General features: G+C 43.9%; 1 protein-coding gene across 1 annotated transcript in view; it reads left to right on the forward strand.

The window, feature by feature from the left end:
- Positions 1 to 327: 327 nt before the first annotated feature.
- The window catches only part of ITGB6 (integrin subunit beta 6), a 122,705-nt gene continuing 104,620 nt past the window's right edge, over positions 328 to 18,412 (forward strand). The window contains exon 1 of the mRNA XM_059704297.1: positions 328 to 566. The gene's annotated coding sequence lies outside the window, so the exon portion shown is untranslated. The remainder of the gene's footprint in view (positions 567 to 18,412) is intronic.

Below are 18,412 nucleotides of genomic sequence, written 5' to 3' on the forward strand. Positions count from 1 at the left end.
TGTTACAGGAAAATTTAATAGGAGTTTGGTTATTGACTTGGATGCCAGCTCAACTCTAAACTGGCCCTGTATGGTTTTGAGGGTATTAAAATCTATACGTGCTTAATATCCCAGCTACTCTGCCATCCATTAGGTTTGAATGTCCTTTATGGAATGAACTTGATCCTCCCGCCTTACTTTTGGTCTCTCTCCAGAGAAGCTAATGCGCTGGCATAGTTCTGCCATTTGTCAGCCAGAAGTCTGGTTACACATTTGCTCGTCAATCTAAACCTAACCTATTCTCATATGAGCACTTGGGGTTTCGTGTAAATCAACCAGACATTCTGTCATTCACTAGCAATATCTCTCTATAGTATTCTACACCCATGTGCCTTCATGAAATATTTCACTATGTTTGTGGAAGAACTATTCCAATGAACGTGCTTTTTCAGGAATGGTGACACCAGAATGTTATAAATCTGTTCATTACCACAACAAGGATAAATGGTATTTCTGCCAAAGACTTTTGATAGCCGGTACAGTAATGAATCTCAGCACTCTCTGAAATTAAAGGTCTGCCCTGAGAGGTAAGTGGTATAATGCATGACTAACAAAACGCAAACCCAAATTTCGGAGCTAAGCTTTCCTTGTCAGTGTAATTGATCGTGTCTGACAGACACTGCCTTAGGAAGTTCCTAATATTATTTCTACTCTCTCGGTATTAACGTGCAGGTGAGGCTGACCCCGCCGTGTGTAAAAGAGCAGGTCCTTACTAACTTAGCATGTTTTATTGTGATTTTTCTTACATTTGAATTCACACATGCTTTAACAGTTGTACTTTAAATGTCTGCTATGGTTTAAGGATACTATTTCAGAGAATTATTAGTTCATCTCTCAGTGAAATATTTTTTTTAGTGTCTGAAGTTTTACATATGTCTCCTTTTTCCCCAATATTTTAACATTCAGTTGGATAGTCTCTGAGGAAGCTTTTTAAGATATTTGTTTCTGATTATAGTGATTAGTCAATTTTTTTTCAGGTAGGTGATTTGACTGTAGCCGTCACTAGCTCTTTGGGCATTTTAAAGAGGCATAAAGCAACTAAGGAATTGGGAATTTAAACAAGAAAAAGAAATATCAGTCCTTATGGACATGTGCATGACATTGGGCCAGTTAACATCAGTGCTTCTGAACTGTAAAACGGTGGTTTAATGTAGAGCTCGCTAATTCATGAGAACTATGGAGAAAGTGGAGAGGGGAAGGCTTCCAATCTAACATTTCTTTTAGTAGTACATTTTATTCCTGCAAGTGTCTGGAAACGCTTGGTATCGTTACTGTTCACTCTGAGCCCTGGAAGTATGACCATAAGTGCTGAAAAAAAAAACAAAAACCCCAATATCTGTAAAAGGTTACTAATCCAAATACTATGTCCTCTAAAATTAAAGACCCACAGATAGAGACGTATTGCATTGGCTCTCAAAATGCCTAAATGGACAGAATATAGCTGCCTAAAAATGGTCAGCGAGTAAGGTTTCAGATTCTGAACAGGCTCAGCAGATCACAGTTAAAGTTTGTTGGGTTTCAGACTTTAAGTCACTTGGTCATAGTATAAAGATTAGTGTCTACTTAAGTAAAATGCTGTGTCTTACTGAAAGGCAGAAATGCTTTTCTCCCTTCATTGCTGTTCTTTTTCCTCTATCTGACTTACTCCCTCTAGTGTTTACTGGGTAAAGCACAGAAACCAAAGCTCCATGTACAAATGAAAACCATTATTACAATCTCTCAATATTTTCCCTAGTTACCATGTACTAAAGCAAACTTACCACCAGATATTTCAACATGAATTCTAAGTGACCACAATCATCTTTTATCTGAGAGTCTCAACGTTAGATTTTTGTATTCCAACTTCAGATCCCAAGAGGCGTCATTGGCTTCTACCCTGTTAGGGATAGGTTCCTCCTCTGCCCTCGAACCCTTGTATTCTACTTACTTTGATTGTGATACGCAGCAGGAGCAAAGATTCTCTAAGGACTAAAGCCTGCAAGCAGACAATTCTTTGACATAGTTTCAAACGTATCCTTTGATTCTTCTAAGTTACACAACAGGTTAATGATATTTTGACTCAAGAGAGAAGCGATTAATTTTTTAAATAGGTTTACAAAAACTCCTGGCTTATTTTCCACCACAGAAGTCCTTAGTCAAACCAGGAAGAGTAGCTTCTTGGGAAATGTATTGCTTATGGAAACTTCTTTATAGAGAAGGAAATATACTTCTAGAGTTGTCAGCTGCCATTGCTGCTACCTTGGAAACCAGCCACAGCTGAATGCAAGAGCTAACTATAGGCCAAGGTCATCTGGGGACCCGTGCAGCCAGCTCACAGAAATGGCACCCACACCTTGCCAGAGCACATGGGCCTGCCAGCCCAGCCCGCCCAGCCCAGAGAGCTATTTTCAGCTGGAGTTCCCACAAGAAGGCTCTGGGACTGTCCTTCATGCTGCTGGCGTTCCGTGTTACATGAAACCATTCCAAACTATAATTTTCTCTGTGCTCTGGCTTCTCTCCTTTACCACATCTTACCTTTTTGAGAGCCCTATAGGAGGTTCATAGATGTCAAATTATAATATTAAAACTGACCTTTTACTTAACAACACAAAGCTCACCCATATCCATGGCTCTACTACATCGAATTACTTCAATTAAAACCTGAGCAGGAAAGCTCAGGCTTAGTTAGCTTCCTACCTCATTGCTGTCATCCACCCACCTCCAGTCTTTGCCATGTTGGTGAATCGGAGGCAGGGAGATTGGCTTGGAAGCTATGGCAGCAGTCTAGGCAAAAGTGGGTGAAATGCAATGACAGCAGACGTAGAAGAGGAGAGGATCAACAGCAGGTTCTTAGGCACCTGAATGGACTCTTCTGAGGCTCCATAGGCAGCTTGCGCGCGCGCACACACACACACACACACACACACACACACACACACACACAGAGTACATTTTGGACTCTCCTGTTCAGTGTGAGACTTTTTTTTTATTGTCTAAAGTTTTCCATGTGTCTCCTTTTTCCCCAATTGACACCCCCCCCCCAGTGTGAGACTCTTTATGTAGGAAATTTATATTATTGATTTTGTGTTCCCCACATAAGCCATACTTAAATTAAGGCAGTAAATAAATTTCATCCTAGTAATTAATAAAAATAGAAATCTCATAAACAAAGCATCCAGTTGCATCCAAGAAAGTATATTTTAATCCAAGTCCTGTTTTGACCTATGCCCTTCACCAAATAGAACCTGACTTACCAGATTCCAAGCTGGGTTGTCGTCTAAGAATCTATGTCTATATTTCAGGAAAACTGATGCTTCTGCCAAGAGATGAACTAGAAAAGTCTTGAGGACCAGGGAATTCAGGCAGAGAAAAAGAGTCAGGAGCAAGTACATGTGGGGCTGGGGCTTGCTGACCAATAAGCAGAGTCCAACTCTGGAATACTTAGAACAAAGAGGGCTGTTAAAATTGAGACAGACACTATGCATGGCTCATATATATTGTATGCCTTTAGGCTATCTCTTCTCTCTCTATTCCTACTAGAGGCCCACTACATGAAATTCATGCACGGGGGGTAGGGGGGTCCCCTCAGCCCAGCCTCCTGCACCCTCCCCAATCCGGGACATCCCTCTCACAATCCTAGACTACTGGTTCCTAACTGATTACCTGCCTGCTTGCCTGATTGCCCCTAACCGCCTCTGCCTGCCAGCCTGATCATCCCTAACTGCCCCCCCAAGCTGGCCTAGTCACTCCCAATTGCCCTCCCGTCCCCACCGGCCTGGTTGCCCACAACTACCCCCCCTGCTGGCCTGGTCACTGCAGCCTGCTGTTCAGTCATTTGGTTATCCCTCACTAGCCCCCTTGCTGGCCTTGTTGCCCCACACAGCCTGCTGTTTGGTCGTTACTGTGGCAGAGTCCCAGATAATTTGCATATACCTCTATTATTAGTGTAGATACTCTCTGCTCATCCTCGTAAATTCCCAGCTTGGATCTAGGATTCACTTAGTAAACTTGACTTCACACTCATTTATCAGCATAGTCCCCACATTGGCCTTTTTCCAGTTTAGATATTTCCCCTATGGAGTTTCCTCTTGAAACAAATACTTCTTTAAGAGGCTGCTGAGGTTTAACTAATCTATGCTTGCCCTTGGTGACATTTGGGAGCCAAAGTTCATGACGCACAGTCTTCTCTGGCATCTCCTTATCAAACCAAGTATCAACCCTGCTTAAATTCTGCTCAAAGCTCGGACACATGTGGATCACTCATCAGCTGTGAAAAACTGACTCCCCAAAAATATTTTGACCATAAAACTCTTCTCAAGTCTGGCTAGCCTCCATATCTAAACTTCTCTTAATCTTCATCTATACAAACGCTCCATTTTTTTTTCATTATCTTATTTGAAAAAGAAGTTGCTGAGAGTTTATGTGCTACACCTTGGATGGAGGCAGTGAACAAGACAAATGAAGTCCTTCCTCCCAAAACTGGCAGTCTAGTTTTTCAGTTGTCCCTTGAATCTTACCAATATTTAAGAATCTGTCTGTATGTGTCAAATATGCTCCCACCTGCTATTCCTCTGGGCCTTTCTGAATTCATATACTTCATGTAAGTCTTCTTACCTATGTCTGGTGGTGTCCCTCTTATAGCAGGCTGGGTTATGAACCAGCTAAAGGATCATACCTAAATGTGCTGCATTGAGCCAATGCTGATCTTCAGGAGACTTCTGGTAGTATCTCCAAGGGCTCTGTCATCCTATAATTTGTATCATTTGGGAGCTTTAATAAACATACTAGTAGAAAGGGCATACTTACTCCTTGTGTGAACAACATGAAACTAGATGGGTAAGAAAGGTCTCCAACCACAGAATGAAGATGTGCTAGTTATCTCTTGCTACATAACAAATCATACCAAAACTGATTGGCTTAAAACAGCAAACATTTATTATCTCATCATTTCTCTGGTTCATAAATTTAGAAGCAGCTTAGCTGGGTGTTTCTGGCTCAGAGGCTCATGGAGTTGCAGTTTGGATGTGGGTCAAGGCTGCAGTCATTCGAAGGCTTGACTGGGGCTGGTGGATCCACATCCCACCTGGCTCACTCACTATGCTGTGGGCAGAAGGGCTCAGTTCCTCACCATGTGAGCCTATCAGGACATGGCAGCAACCTTTCCACAGAGAGAGTAATCCAAGATAGAGAAGAAAGTCACAGTACCTCTTATGACCTAGTCTCTACTTTTTTCTATTTGTTAGAAACAAGTCACTAACTTGTTTCCAGTCTACAGTCAAAAGAGGATAATTAGGCTTCATCCGTTAAAGAGAGGAGTTTAAACATTGTTATAAACATATTTTAATATAACCACTGAAGCTGCTTGAAAATTGGAGCTGTGTCCTCAATCCACGATGTGAAAGATCTAATTCTGCAGCAGTCTGAATAAAAATTCTTAGGAGTTTCAGTCAACAGAGTTCAATGTGTGCCTGCTCCCAAAGTCAACATGATCCTACACTACATGAAGAACCAGGTGTCATCTGGGATGAGGAAGTGAGTCATGTCTGTTTTTCTGTGTCAGGGTCAGACCACAGTAGAGAGCTTTATTCAGTATGGAACACCACATGGAGGAACACACTGGGGCCTATGTAGAGGACAGCAAATAGGGTGGTCAAGAAATTTGAGATGATATCCCATAAAAGGTTATTGAAGGAAAAAGAGACTTTTAGGTCAGAGAAGACTTAGGGGTGCTATGGCCAATATCTTCAAGAATGTGAAGGGTATTCACTTACAGAGATAGACTTGTTCTGCTTTTTTTTGTGCTGCATTCAGAACCAATGGGTTGAAGTCATGGGGGGAAACACTTTGGATCAATGTAAAGAAGACAGTTCTAAGAGTCAGAGCTGACCTCATATGAAAGCAGCTGACTTCAAAGGCCACTCTTATTATCAGAGGCCTCTCTGTCAGAAGGCTGACTTAAGGTGTAGGAGGAGGGAACTGGTATGGTAGCTTTGTACAGAGTTTCTGTGATCTTATCTCACACACACTTTTCCCGTGTAGCAGCGTAGTCACCAGTGGAGGAAATTGATAGCAGTGGGCAGAATCTGGTCTTTAGTTCTATTGGCCAGAATGGCATGATCATTTACAAGTTCACATTTCTGTGGTTAGAGATTTGGGCTGGGCTCAGCTGGTCGGTTCTTCTCCAGGTCTCATCTGGGCCAGGTGGTTGGTCTAGGATGAGCCTCAATCACATGTCTGGTGATTAACAGGTTGTCTGGTTTTGGGCTTTTTTTCATGGTATTCTCATGGATCCAGTGCAGCAGGAGTTGGTACGTATACCTCAATGTGCCAGTGCTTTTCAAGTCTCTACTTGTATCATGTTTGCTAATATTGCAATGGTCAAAACAAGTTACATAGTCAAACCCAGAATCAAGAAGTAAAAAAATAGACTTCTCAATGGGGAGAGTGGCAAAGGCCAATACACAAGGAAGGAAGGTATTTATGGCCATTTTGCAAACTACCACAGAGACTTTTTCAGAGTTACCTGAATTACACCTGGATGTCACTTTGAAGATCCCTCCAGCATTGCTCTGCATAATTTTGACCAGGCCACAGTGAGAGTATCCTCTGTGTCATGGTGAGCCCAGTGATGATGTGAAACAATCACTGGCCAGCTGCCATGTGCAAAGTGCTCAGACTAGCTCTGTGAGCAGACAAAGGGGCAAACCCTCAGCCTTCACTGAGAAGCCTCCCATCCACTTGGGGGAAACAGAAGGACAAGACAAACCTAAGATAACTAAGGGACAGAAATGGCAACAAACTCCATGGCATGTTTGGGGAAGAATCGTATTTTAGGAGAATTCAAAGATATATTCTGGGCCCCCATTTTCACTCAGCAATGAGGCAACATGGCAATTAGTAAGCAGCTGCTCCCTGTGATAACCCACAAGCTCTCTTACAGGGCAGTCCCCACTGCTTCCTTGTCACACTTCCACTGTTTCTTAGCACTGAGCCCCTCTGTCAGTTGCTGTTTGAATCAACACTTACCCTATTGTTGTCTTTTTGAAGAGTTTAAGAAGATACCCTAGTCTTTATTAAAAATGTGAAAACTGAAGATAGACCAGCAGGGCTATAATTTTGTAGAGAAAAGAATATTACTGCATATTAAATATACGGCAGGCCCTCAAATAACATCATTTCCTTCTGTTATAATGTTGATGAAATGCTGTAGCTACTTAACTCTTGATTACATCAGTTAGCCTATAGTAAAATTGGCTTCATTATATATCGTTTTGCCAAGTTCCACGAACCTATTGATGACATTAAGTGAGGACTTCCTGTACAAGGAAAATGCATCAGTGTCAAAAAAAATGTACCCCAAAATGCTGTTACGAAATGGCTTCATTTATTCACTCAATTCATTCATGTTGCTCACCTGGTCTGTGTAGCCATTTGAGTTTTCCACTCTTGATGTACAAATACTCACCTCATTGTTCAAACTAAGGCTCCACTTCTCTCTCTGCACCCTGTGCTTTGTGAAAAATGGGGTGGGGAGAGTTGTCAACAAATATTTGATTGACTAATGGGTAGCCTCGGTCAAGTGTCTGGAAGAGAATAAATATGAGGGAAGGGGACCTCCTTCCTCATTTAGTTAATATTTTGCCAAACCCAAATGGTTGATTCACATCTAATCATTGTATTTTAAGCAGGGACAGCTGGAGCTCACTGCTTGCATCCTGCCCAGGCTTTATTCCTTCAATAAAGGCAGGAAACAGAAGGGCTCCACACACAGCAGTCACGAAACCTCATCAAAGACAAACCGCTGACATGGGAACCTAACCAGAAAAGGCTTGCAGGCCCAGCGGTGGCTTTTGGGAGCCACATGCAGGCACACACCAAGTAGCATAGTGAGCAGCCTTCTTCCTTCTTCCTTTGGGGGTGGGGGCGGAGGAACAAGGCTTCCCCGGTTTTCTAACGAATGACCTATTTCAGTGAAATAAGAACGGGAGGGCGATCATGCAGTCAGTCAGTCAGTTATATGCCAAGTCAGAGCAATGTTAGTATTTCATGCCAGTAATCCTGTCTAACAGAAAGTCATCTGGCTTTTTTCCATTCCTTTTAGCAAGATTGCAGCTGTAAATCAGCAGAGTGTCCTGGCGGCTGCTTCAGGTTGCCTGTCGGGAGTGTCTAGGGGGAAGAATCTTCAGAATAATTTAGAATATGAGTCTGAGAGGGAAGGTCAATTTTGCTCTTTAGAATCCCAGCACTGTGCCAGACTGGGCTTTGAAGGGATGTTCTAAATGTCGGGTTTAGAATTTGAATTAAAATATCTAAAAACGCAATAATTCATACTTTGACCCCCATGAGACCTAGTTCAGGTTTTCGGCTCTGACCTCTGACCATCCTCTAAACTGGGGAGACCACTTTACTAACAGTGCACTTTGGATTGGTAAAATCCCTTTTACTCATAAGATCAGTTTTATTTGTAGCTCCGAGAGGTAAATAGGGAGGGTGTTGTTCAGAAGGACATTATGAACAGAAGCTGGATTTGTAGGGAAAGTTCAGGTCCTGGTCCTATTTTTTATTTTTTATCAACTTCTCCCTATTATACCTACCCTTTAGCCCCTGGCAACCACTTTTTTATTCTGCTTGTGTAAGTTTGACTTTTTTTTTTTTAAGATTCCACATACAAGAGATGCCAGTATTTATTTTTCTCTGTCTGGCTTATTTCACTTAGCATAATGCCCTCCAGTTCCATCCATGTTGTTGCCAATGACAGGATGTCCTTCCTTCTCATGGCTAAATAATATTCCTTTGTATGTATATGATGCATCTTCTTTACCATTCATTCTTCAACAGAGATGTAGGTTGTTTCCATATTTTGGCTATTGTGAATAATGCTGCAATGAATATGGGGGGTGCATGTATCTCTTTGACATCCTGTTTTTATTTCCTTTGGCTAAATACCCAGAAGTGGGATTGCTGGATCATATAGTAGTTCTATTTTAGGTATTTTTGCTCCCACCTCTTAATAACAGTGTGACTTTAGGCAAGTACCTTGGCCTCCTTGGGCCTTTCCTTCTTCATCTCTAAAACTAAGAGACAAGGTTATTCAGAGGAATAAATGAGAAAGAATTTTGTAAAGTAATAAGAAGGTTGAGTTAGAAACCATGGAGCAGGGAGATAAATGGCCAAAAGTGACTCAACCAGCAACTGCACCATCAGAGCTAGAACCTGTGTTTCATGACTCAGCACTTAGACCCGCACCAGCTGGCTTGTGAACTAAAAGCATACCTGTTTTCCTCTGAGGTCAGCACCTCTGGGCTAGGACTGCATTGATATGAGATAAAATTAAGTAGACTGTGAAAGGTTGGATCTATCCCTTCCCAGGGCTCTGATCTATCTTCACTGCAACTCCTGCCAGATTTACTTAACCCCCAGCAAGTCACAGACACAAACAGGACTCAGTTGGCATTCTTTGGTGGAAAGAATCTAGTGCAGGAATCTATTGTGGCCCCATTGCTGGGAAGCATGAGTGAGAAGGACTTTGGAAACAAGCCATAGAGATGACAGCGATCCATAGCTGTGGACTTCGCTACAGTCCTTGCCTAAAGCTCCCTGCTCTGTCCCTGGCCCTGCATCCTCAGCAGATGTGCCTCTTCCTTCGGTGCCTATGAATGCTTCCCCTCAGTAGGGTCACTGTTGGATTACAGCAAGGGTACCTCTCTCCCCAACCATGATTTCTGCTGCACAATATCTCTGAAGGCCTCCCACACCCTGTGGGCTTAAAGAGGAAGAACAGAGACCCCTGGAGACAAAACCCCACACTCCTTCTCTCTTAAAAGCATCATTTTTGGACAGTCCCACACTAGCTTCTTATATCAGAAGTCATTTGGGAAGAAAGAAACACCTTAAGTAATATTAACTCTGATCACACTGCTTTAATTATTAACATTTGGCAGCCAAAGGCAACAACAGTACTTCATCCAGATACTTGGAACAGCTCACACCTCAACCTTTATCAGATGTTTGAGCAATCATTTTGGATGGGTACACTCACTCTTCACACATACCAGCAAACACTCCAGAGTGTAATGACCGATTCATTTATTCTGCAAATATTTATTGAACTGGCACTGTTGTAGGTGCAGGGAATATACCAGCAAACAGACAAGAATCCCTGTTCCTATGGAGGTTAGATTCTAGTGGGAGGTAGAAGAGGCAAATATTTAAAAATAAACATAATAAATAAACATAATAAATAAGGAAAGTATATTGAAGGTTAGAAGGTATGAGAAAATATAGTAGGGTAAGAGGAATAGGGTAGGGGCGGTGTCTCATTTTAGATGGTATAGCCAATGTCAGCCTCATTAAGAAAGTGACATTTTAGCAAAGTCCTGAAGGAAAATAAGAAAGGAACCAAATGGATATCTGAAAAGTAGTGCTATAGACAGAATAGCCAGTGCAAAGGTCCTGAGGTAGGAACATGCCTAGAGTGCTGGTGAAACATCCAGGAAGCCAATGTATCTGGAATGCAGCAGTGAGGAGAAAAGTAGAGGAAATGAGGTCATAGAAGAAACGGTGTCCTGATGGGTAGGACCCTGTCGGCTAATGTATAAACTGCTTTCCTTTAGAGAGATGGAGCCATCGGAGCAGACGAGTGACATGATCTGACTTGGGTTTTAATAGGATTGCACTCTGGTTTCTGTGTGGTGGTTTCACTATATGCTCAAATAAGGCCACAGGGATAGGCCATATACCTACTGCCACTTATTTCCTCCAATACATTCAGGGTTGGTGGGCTTCCAGGCTAACACATCAGCGTCCCCCATTGAACTGAATTCTTCTGTGGACTCCATTATGCCTCCCTCCCCACTCTCCAAGTCGCATCATCTTCCACGCCAGCACCACATGGAAATGGACCGAGAAAGGCAAGAATCTCCCGTTTCCCTCTGTTTGCAGACTTCCCCATAACTCTGACTCCACCTAGCAAGATCCATTAGAGCTAATTAACAGCCCTCCTTTCAGAAGGTGTCTCTTCACAATGATTAATTCTGGGGCAGGGACAGAAAGCTCATTCCATTATGGTTCTTTTAAAAAAATTATTATTATTCAGGCTTCTACCACTGGCATGAACGGCGGGTGAATTTCTGAAGTCATGTTACTTAGCTGTCACAACTAGTAATAGAAAAATTCAATTTATAAAGCATTAGGAGGGGCAGGAGAGGCACGCTCTTCGGTTTGGAACAAAGGAGATCAATCCAGACACAGTGGCAGCATGACATTCGTGGACTTTGAAGATTCCAGGCCTCCTCTTCATTAATTAGAGAGAATCAAGAGTTCTGGTGGTTAATTATTTGCAGAAATTGTGCTCTGCAAAAGCAGCTGCCAGCTCACTCCAGCCCCCTCCAGCTGCAGCTCTGCATGATAATTAATCTGTGTGTCAGTCCTAAACTCTATCTGGGTTGGCAAACACTCAGATGGCCGCTGCCACCCACCACCCCTTGGGTTTGGGTGGGATCATGAGACTTCCTTGCACAGGGACCCCATGGATTACCCTGGATAGGCAGGGCTTTAAAAGTCCACACCAAGAAACATAAGATCAAAGTCACCTACAATCCACCCTTACACAGTATAAGTTTGGAGGGGTTCAGAGTATTTCACGAAGGTACAGTCAGTATTGTGTTGCTGCTGCTGTTGTTATCACAGCGTTAAGTAATCAGTTCTCTTAAAAACAACTTTATTTTTAAAATTTTTTAAAAATATTTTTCTTATTTCAGAGAGGAAGGGAGAGGGAGAGAGATAGAAACATCAATGATGAGAGAGCATCATTGATTGGTTGCCCACTGCACGCCCCACACCCCGGGGCATCTGCCTTGACCAGGAATTGAACCGGGATCTCCTGATGCATAGGTCGACACTCAACCACTGAGCTACGCCAGCCGGGCTTTACATTTTTTAATGACAAAAGTAATACACATCCTTTGTATCAATTGTAATCCATGGAGAAATGTATAAAGTAAAAAATGAGGGCTCCTCCGTGCCCCCTTCCCTTCCCCCTCCTGAGAGAACCATGATGAGGTCTGAGCCTTTCCCTGCAGACGGCAGCTGCCTTCAGACTGTAGTCGCCAAACACTTCTCTGACCAGCCGGAACCTGATGGCTCAGCATAACAGCTTAGCATCCCTGCTGTTTAGGTGCCCACGAGGTCCTCTACTCCCCGCTTCTCTGCTTGCACAAGCCTCGGTGGCAGATTCAACACAGGGCGTCTTGCCATTACCCTGGACTTAATGGCAGGGCTGGTGTGAGAACACAGGATGACACTGATACCTAATTGTGCAATCTTCACGTTTGCATGCAGGAGACCAGAGGTAACTCTGAGAACCTTGTCGTGGTGTTAGCAGTGCGTCTGCAACTAACCACGTTAAACCCCGTCCTTTAATTTGGCAACAGATAACGTTGGAAAGGAGACGAATGTGCACAATATGAAAACCATCAGGGCTGTTGAAGTAAACAGATGCCTGTGGTCAGCTCTCATCTACCAGGGACAGGGGAACAGGACACATGTCTTCCAGAAATATCAATGTTGCCCAAGTGAGCCCAAGGCCTCATTTCCCATGGGTAAGACAGTGGGCAGAGTCTCATCTCTGACCTGCCCCCCGCCAGGCATCTATTTCTTGGGGGGGGGTTCTCCAGATGACTTCAGATCTAGAGCTGAGGGCACCTGATTGGCATTCAGGAAAAGCTGCTGGCAGTGGGATGAGAATGGCTGCCTGGCCCAGCTTTCCCCAAATACCCACATTACCTTGGGTGTTTAGACATTTGCTGGCATTAAGACCCTTTGGCCATTTCACAGTCCATGCATTTAAGGCACTTGAAACTCTCTCTACAGGGCAGCTAAGGTTGTAATATTAGCCTGGCTGACATCAGATCTCTCTCCAGTTACCAAGGTCATTCTGACCACTTAGAGCAGTGGTTCTCAACCTTCCTAATGCCACGACCCTTTAATAAAGTTCCTCATGTTGTGACCCAACCATAAAATTATTTTCATTGCTACTTCATAACTGTAATGTTGCTACTGTTATGAATCATAATGTAAATATCTGATATGCAGGATGTATTTTCATTGTTACAAATTGAACATAATTAAAGAATAGTGATTAATCACAAAAACAATATGTAATTATATATGTGTTTTCTGATGGTGTTAGGCCACCCCTGTAAAAGGGTCATTTGACCCCCAAAGGGGTCACGACCCTCAGGTTGGCAATCCACAGGTTGAGAACTGCTGACTTAGAGGTTACCCAACTCTAAACAACAGTAAGCAAGTTTTGTCCACATCTTGACAATAGCATGTGTTTTTTACACCCACTTGTAATTATCTGTCTACCAGACTATCTCCCCACTAAAGAGTTACCATCTCTTTGAGGGAAGTGAAAATGTTTAGTATCTTGGTGCTGCCAGCACCTGGCTAAGACTGGGAACAGGTCTTAGGCTAACTCTGTTTTACAGGGCTTTTATTATGTAGTATTGGTTTGTTTGGTGGCAAGGGTGTGTGTGTGTGTGTGTGTGTATGGTAGTTGTTTCTATTAACATAATCTGATACAGTATGTGATGGTTAGCTTTATGTCATGTGTAGTACCCAGTTATTTAATCAAACAGTAGGTGTTTCTGTGAAGATATTTTGAAGATGTGATTGTTTATCATCCAATTAGTTGAAGGCCTTCAGATAAAAGCTGAGGTTTTCTGGAGAAGAAGAAACTCTGACTTAAGATTGCAGCATCAACTCCTGCCTGTTTCCAGGCTGCCAGCCAACCGTATGGATTTGCCAGTTCCACAATTGTATGAGCCAATTCCTTAAAAAAAAAAAAGAAAAGAAAAAAGAAAAAAAAATATATATCTCCTTCTATTTGTTCTGCTTCTCTGGTAAACCCACACTGATGTACTTAAATCCATGTAAAACACACCATTCATTCATTGATTCAGTTGGTTAACTCAACATATATATTTCTATATTTAAAGATTTTTTCATTGAATTTTAGAGAGAGAATAAGGGGAGAGAGAGAGAAACATTGATGTGAGAGAAGAACATCCACCTGCTTCCCATGCATGACCCCACGGGGATCAAGCCTGCAACCCAGGCATGTGCCCTGACCTGGAGTCGGACCAGCAACTCCTCAGTACAATGGATGCTGCGCAACAAACTGAGCCACACCAGCCGGGGCTCAACAAATATTTTTTGAGTGTCTACCATGTGCCAGGCTTTGTGCTAGTGCTAGAAATAATGATAGGAGGAGACAGTCCCTGCTCTCAAAGAGTGGTTTAATTTACGGCAAGTTCAGGGCAGTGAATCTGCAGGAACTAGACTCAGACGGTGAGTCACCTGCAGCTGCCTTGGTTGGAGAATGAGCAGCCAGGACTGGTACAGAGCCAAGACGGAATAAAACGCATTTGCTCAGGCGTCCAGGACACCCGGGCTTCTTGGTGCCAAAAAAAGGACACAAAGCTTTGGGTAGAGAGAGACAAGGTGGCATGGTCCGCCTTGCCCCCCTCCCCCAGGATGAAAAAATCTTTCCTCCTGGCAGGCACCGGTTCCCAAGAATTCCCCTTCCAAACATGATGGGATGACCTCATTATGACCTCACTCCCTTTCCAAGAGCCCTGGGGATTTCTTATCAGCCCAGAAGCTCCGGGGAAGGGCTGCCTTGAGCTCTGTCATTGCATCTTGAATAGTTTGGCCCAGAAGACGGGATGATGGGAAGAGCAGAAGGAGCCTTGGCTCTTTGCGGTCTCTGAATGTGGCAATTTTTCAATTAAATTGTAAAGGAATATGTTATCCTGATGTTTGTAAGTCTTTGCTGAAAATATGTAAGTAAACAACGCCATTATCGGTGCCTACAACCCGTTCCCAGGATGCGCTTTTCCCTCAGCCCTTCCTCAGGCTCTGGAAAGAATGGCTGCAAAGGCGTAGCCAGATGGAAGCCAACAAGTGCTTGGGAGAGTGCTCAGAAATGGGTCCCAGCACCGTTTTTGAGCAGTGTCACCAATGGAAAGGCACCATGAAGGTGAATCACTCCCTAATTGGGTGTTTTGAGATATTGATCATAATTCCTGATTCATAAGGTTACTGAGAACTTTTTTTCCCCCCTTAATCCTCACCCGAGGATATTTTTCTATTGATCTTTAGAGAGAGAGGAAGGGAGGAAGAGAGACAGAGAGAAACATCGATGTGAGAGAGACGCATCAATCGGTTGCCTCCTGCAAGCACCCCGACCAGGTACCCTTCAGTGCACTGGCAGACACTCTATCCAGTGAGCCAAATGGCTAGGGCGGGTAGCCATCCTACACACCTGGCCCAAACACCTTCCTAATACAAAGAGTTCTGAGTGTCCCACGGGTTCTTTAAATGATATACACAAAGAGCTTAGTGCACAGTGGGTACAAAATGAGTACTGGTTTTCTGCTCTTAGAAAATTTTCATGTAAACCTGAGTTACAGAGAGGCCCATGTGATATACATCACTAGAGTGGGTGGCTAAGGCAGGCTCCTGGAACAGGCAGCTGGGCTTGAATCACTTACTACTTAATAGCTGTGTGAGTGAGTTTATAAAGTCTCTTAACTTCTCTGTGTCTTGTTTCCCCACCTGTAAAATGGGACTGATGGTAATAGCGCTTTTCTCATAGGAGTTTTTGTGAGGATTAAGTGCATAGCAAAGCAGGTACGTAAGGAACATATACATATGTTAGCTGTTATTATATTATACTAGAGGCCTGGTGCACAAAAATTTGTGCACTCGGCGGGGGAGGTCCCTCAGCCCGGCTTGTGCCCTCTCACAGTCTGGGACCCCTCGGGGGATGACCACCTGCTGGCTGAGGCCTGCTCCCCAGGGGATTGGGCCTAAGATGCCAATCAGACATCCCTCTGGCAGCCTGGCAGCCCTCAGGGGATGTCCACTTGCCAGCGGGGACCAGACCTAAGCTGCAGTCGGCCATCCTTAGTGCTGCTGAGGAGGCGGGAGAGGCTCCCACCACCACCGCTGTACTGGCAGCCATCAGCCTGGCTTGTGGCTGAGCAGAGCTCCCCCATGTGGGAGCACACTGTCCACCAGAGGGCAGCTCCTGCATTGAGCATCTGCCCCCTGGTGGTCAGTGTGTGTCATAGTGACCAGTCATTCCCAGTCTTTCTGCTGTTAGGGTCAGTTTGCATATTACCCTTTTACTATATAGGATAGAGGCCTGGTGCACGGGTGGGGGCTGGCTGGTTTGCCCTGAATGGTGTCCCGGATCAGGGTGGAGGTCCTGCTTGGGTGCCTGGCCAGCTTGGGTGAAGGGCTGATGGCTGTTTTCAGGCTGCTTGCACCCCATTTAGGGTTGGGGTCCCCACTGGGGTGCCTGGCCAGCCTGGATGAGGGGCTGATGGCTGTTTGCAGGCTGCCCGGACCCCCTTTAGGGTGGGGGTCCCCACTGGGGTGCCTGGCCAGCCTGGATGAGGGGCTGAGGGCTGTTTTCAGGCGGGCCAAGCCTGCAACTGAAGCTCCCAGTCTCTCCTGTTTTTCTTTTTCTTTTTTTTTATTCTGGGATTTATTTACCTTCTGTAATTGAAACTTTGTTGTGGCTCCAGCTCCGAGGCCAGCTGGCTGAAAGCAGATATCTGGGGTTTGTTTAGCTTCTATAATTGCAACATTGTTGCTTAGACTGGAACTCAGAGCCCGGCTGCGGCAGGTGGGGAACCTTGGCTTCCTCCATCACTGGAGCAAGCAAGCCTCATGTTCACTTCAGCTGCGTGGCTGCTGGCCACCATCTTTGTTGGCAGTTAATTTGCATATCACCCTGATTAGCCAATGGGAAGTGTAGCAGAGGTATGATTAATTACCATGTTTGTCTATTATTAGATAGGATCATTATGCTTCTGATCTTTATTTTATTTCTGCTTATGCATGAGTTGCAATGTCATCCTTAGTTCATTCCTTACTTTACTATACAAATATTCTTTCACACCTATGTCATCTACAATAACATTGTACAATTATGCTATGCCAAATTATCATTTTTGAGGGTGTTAATAGGTGCTTTGTGGAAAAAAATAGTGAGTACCTATTATGCCCCAGACACTATACTAAATGCTTGGGTATAGAATAGTGACAAAACAAAGCTCCAGTTTTCATAGAGTTTATAATCCTTGTATAGTAATAGTAAACAAATAAATATATAATACAATGTAAGGTAACAAGGTGCTATAAAGCAAAATCAATTGGGGTTGGAAAATAGAGAGTAAATTGGGTGCTATTTTAGGTGGGGTGGCCAGGGGTGGCTAAAAGGAGATGACACTTGAACAGGACTGACTGAATTCCTGAATGAAGTGAAGGGGTCAGCCAGGCAAATATGCAGAAGAATTACGTTCCTAGCAGAAGGAACAGTCAGCACAAAAGGCTGAGCTGGTAGTGTACTTGGAGGGTCCTGTGTGAGAGGGACAGAGGAGGGAAAGAAGTCAGAGAGGCCATGAGAGGCCAGACTGTGCCATGCTTATGGGCCACGGTAAGAACCTTGCATTTTATTCGAGAGCTTGGGCTTTATTTCAGAGGCAAAGGGGTGTTGAAGGTTTTGGAGGAAGAATGTGACAGAGCGGTATTACTAGTATGTAAGCTGTGCCTTAGGTCAGTGATGTTACAATTTTGGGAGCACAAACGAAGTCTTACATAGAAGTATCATACTTATTTCTGATAAACAAGGGATGCTCTGGCTGAAGTGGGGATGGGAGTTCAGAGCCCCAATCATTGCCTCCTTCTCTTGCCTTCCCCAGGAACCTATGGGACCCCCAGAACTCCTGGTACTAGGAAGGTATCTGGGCCAGGTGTGTAGGATGGCTACAAACATTGGAAGCAGGACAAGAGCTCAGTCAAGGCTTCCCCAGTAACCCAGAGGGGAAATACTAGGGTCTTAGGCTGTGGTAAGGGGGGAGTGCAAATGGAGCAGAATTGATTAAACAAATCTAGTCTGTTCTGCTTATCCTTCTGAGCTAGTGTATGCCACAACCACTAAGAAGTAATAATATGCCATGGAATGTGCCAAAGAGATGACCATGTTTGGGATTTGGGGGTGGTCTTTTCTGATGTGTAGTCTGTATAGAGATGAAGAAAGCTAGAGAGTAATTTCTGCCCAATGGGAGAATATTATCAGGAGGTTGGAATAGATTTTCTTCCCTCTCTCCACAAAAGGCCCACATTAAACGTTACCTCTTCATAACCACCATGTTCTCCTCACTCTGCCAGACTCTTTAGTCTCCTAAATTTTCCGTGATTGCGCCGAAAGTGCTCCTGCCTCAGGCCCTTTGCACCTGTTGTTCCTTCTGCTACATGGCTGATTCTTCACTGCCTTCAGGCCTTCATTCAAATGCTACCACTCAAATCCTACCGAAAT

This window comes from Myotis daubentonii, chromosome 7, assembly GCF_963259705.1.
Source record: "Myotis daubentonii chromosome 7, mMyoDau2.1, whole genome shotgun sequence".
Taxonomy (NCBI): Eukaryota; Metazoa; Chordata; class Mammalia; order Chiroptera; family Vespertilionidae; genus Myotis; species Myotis daubentonii.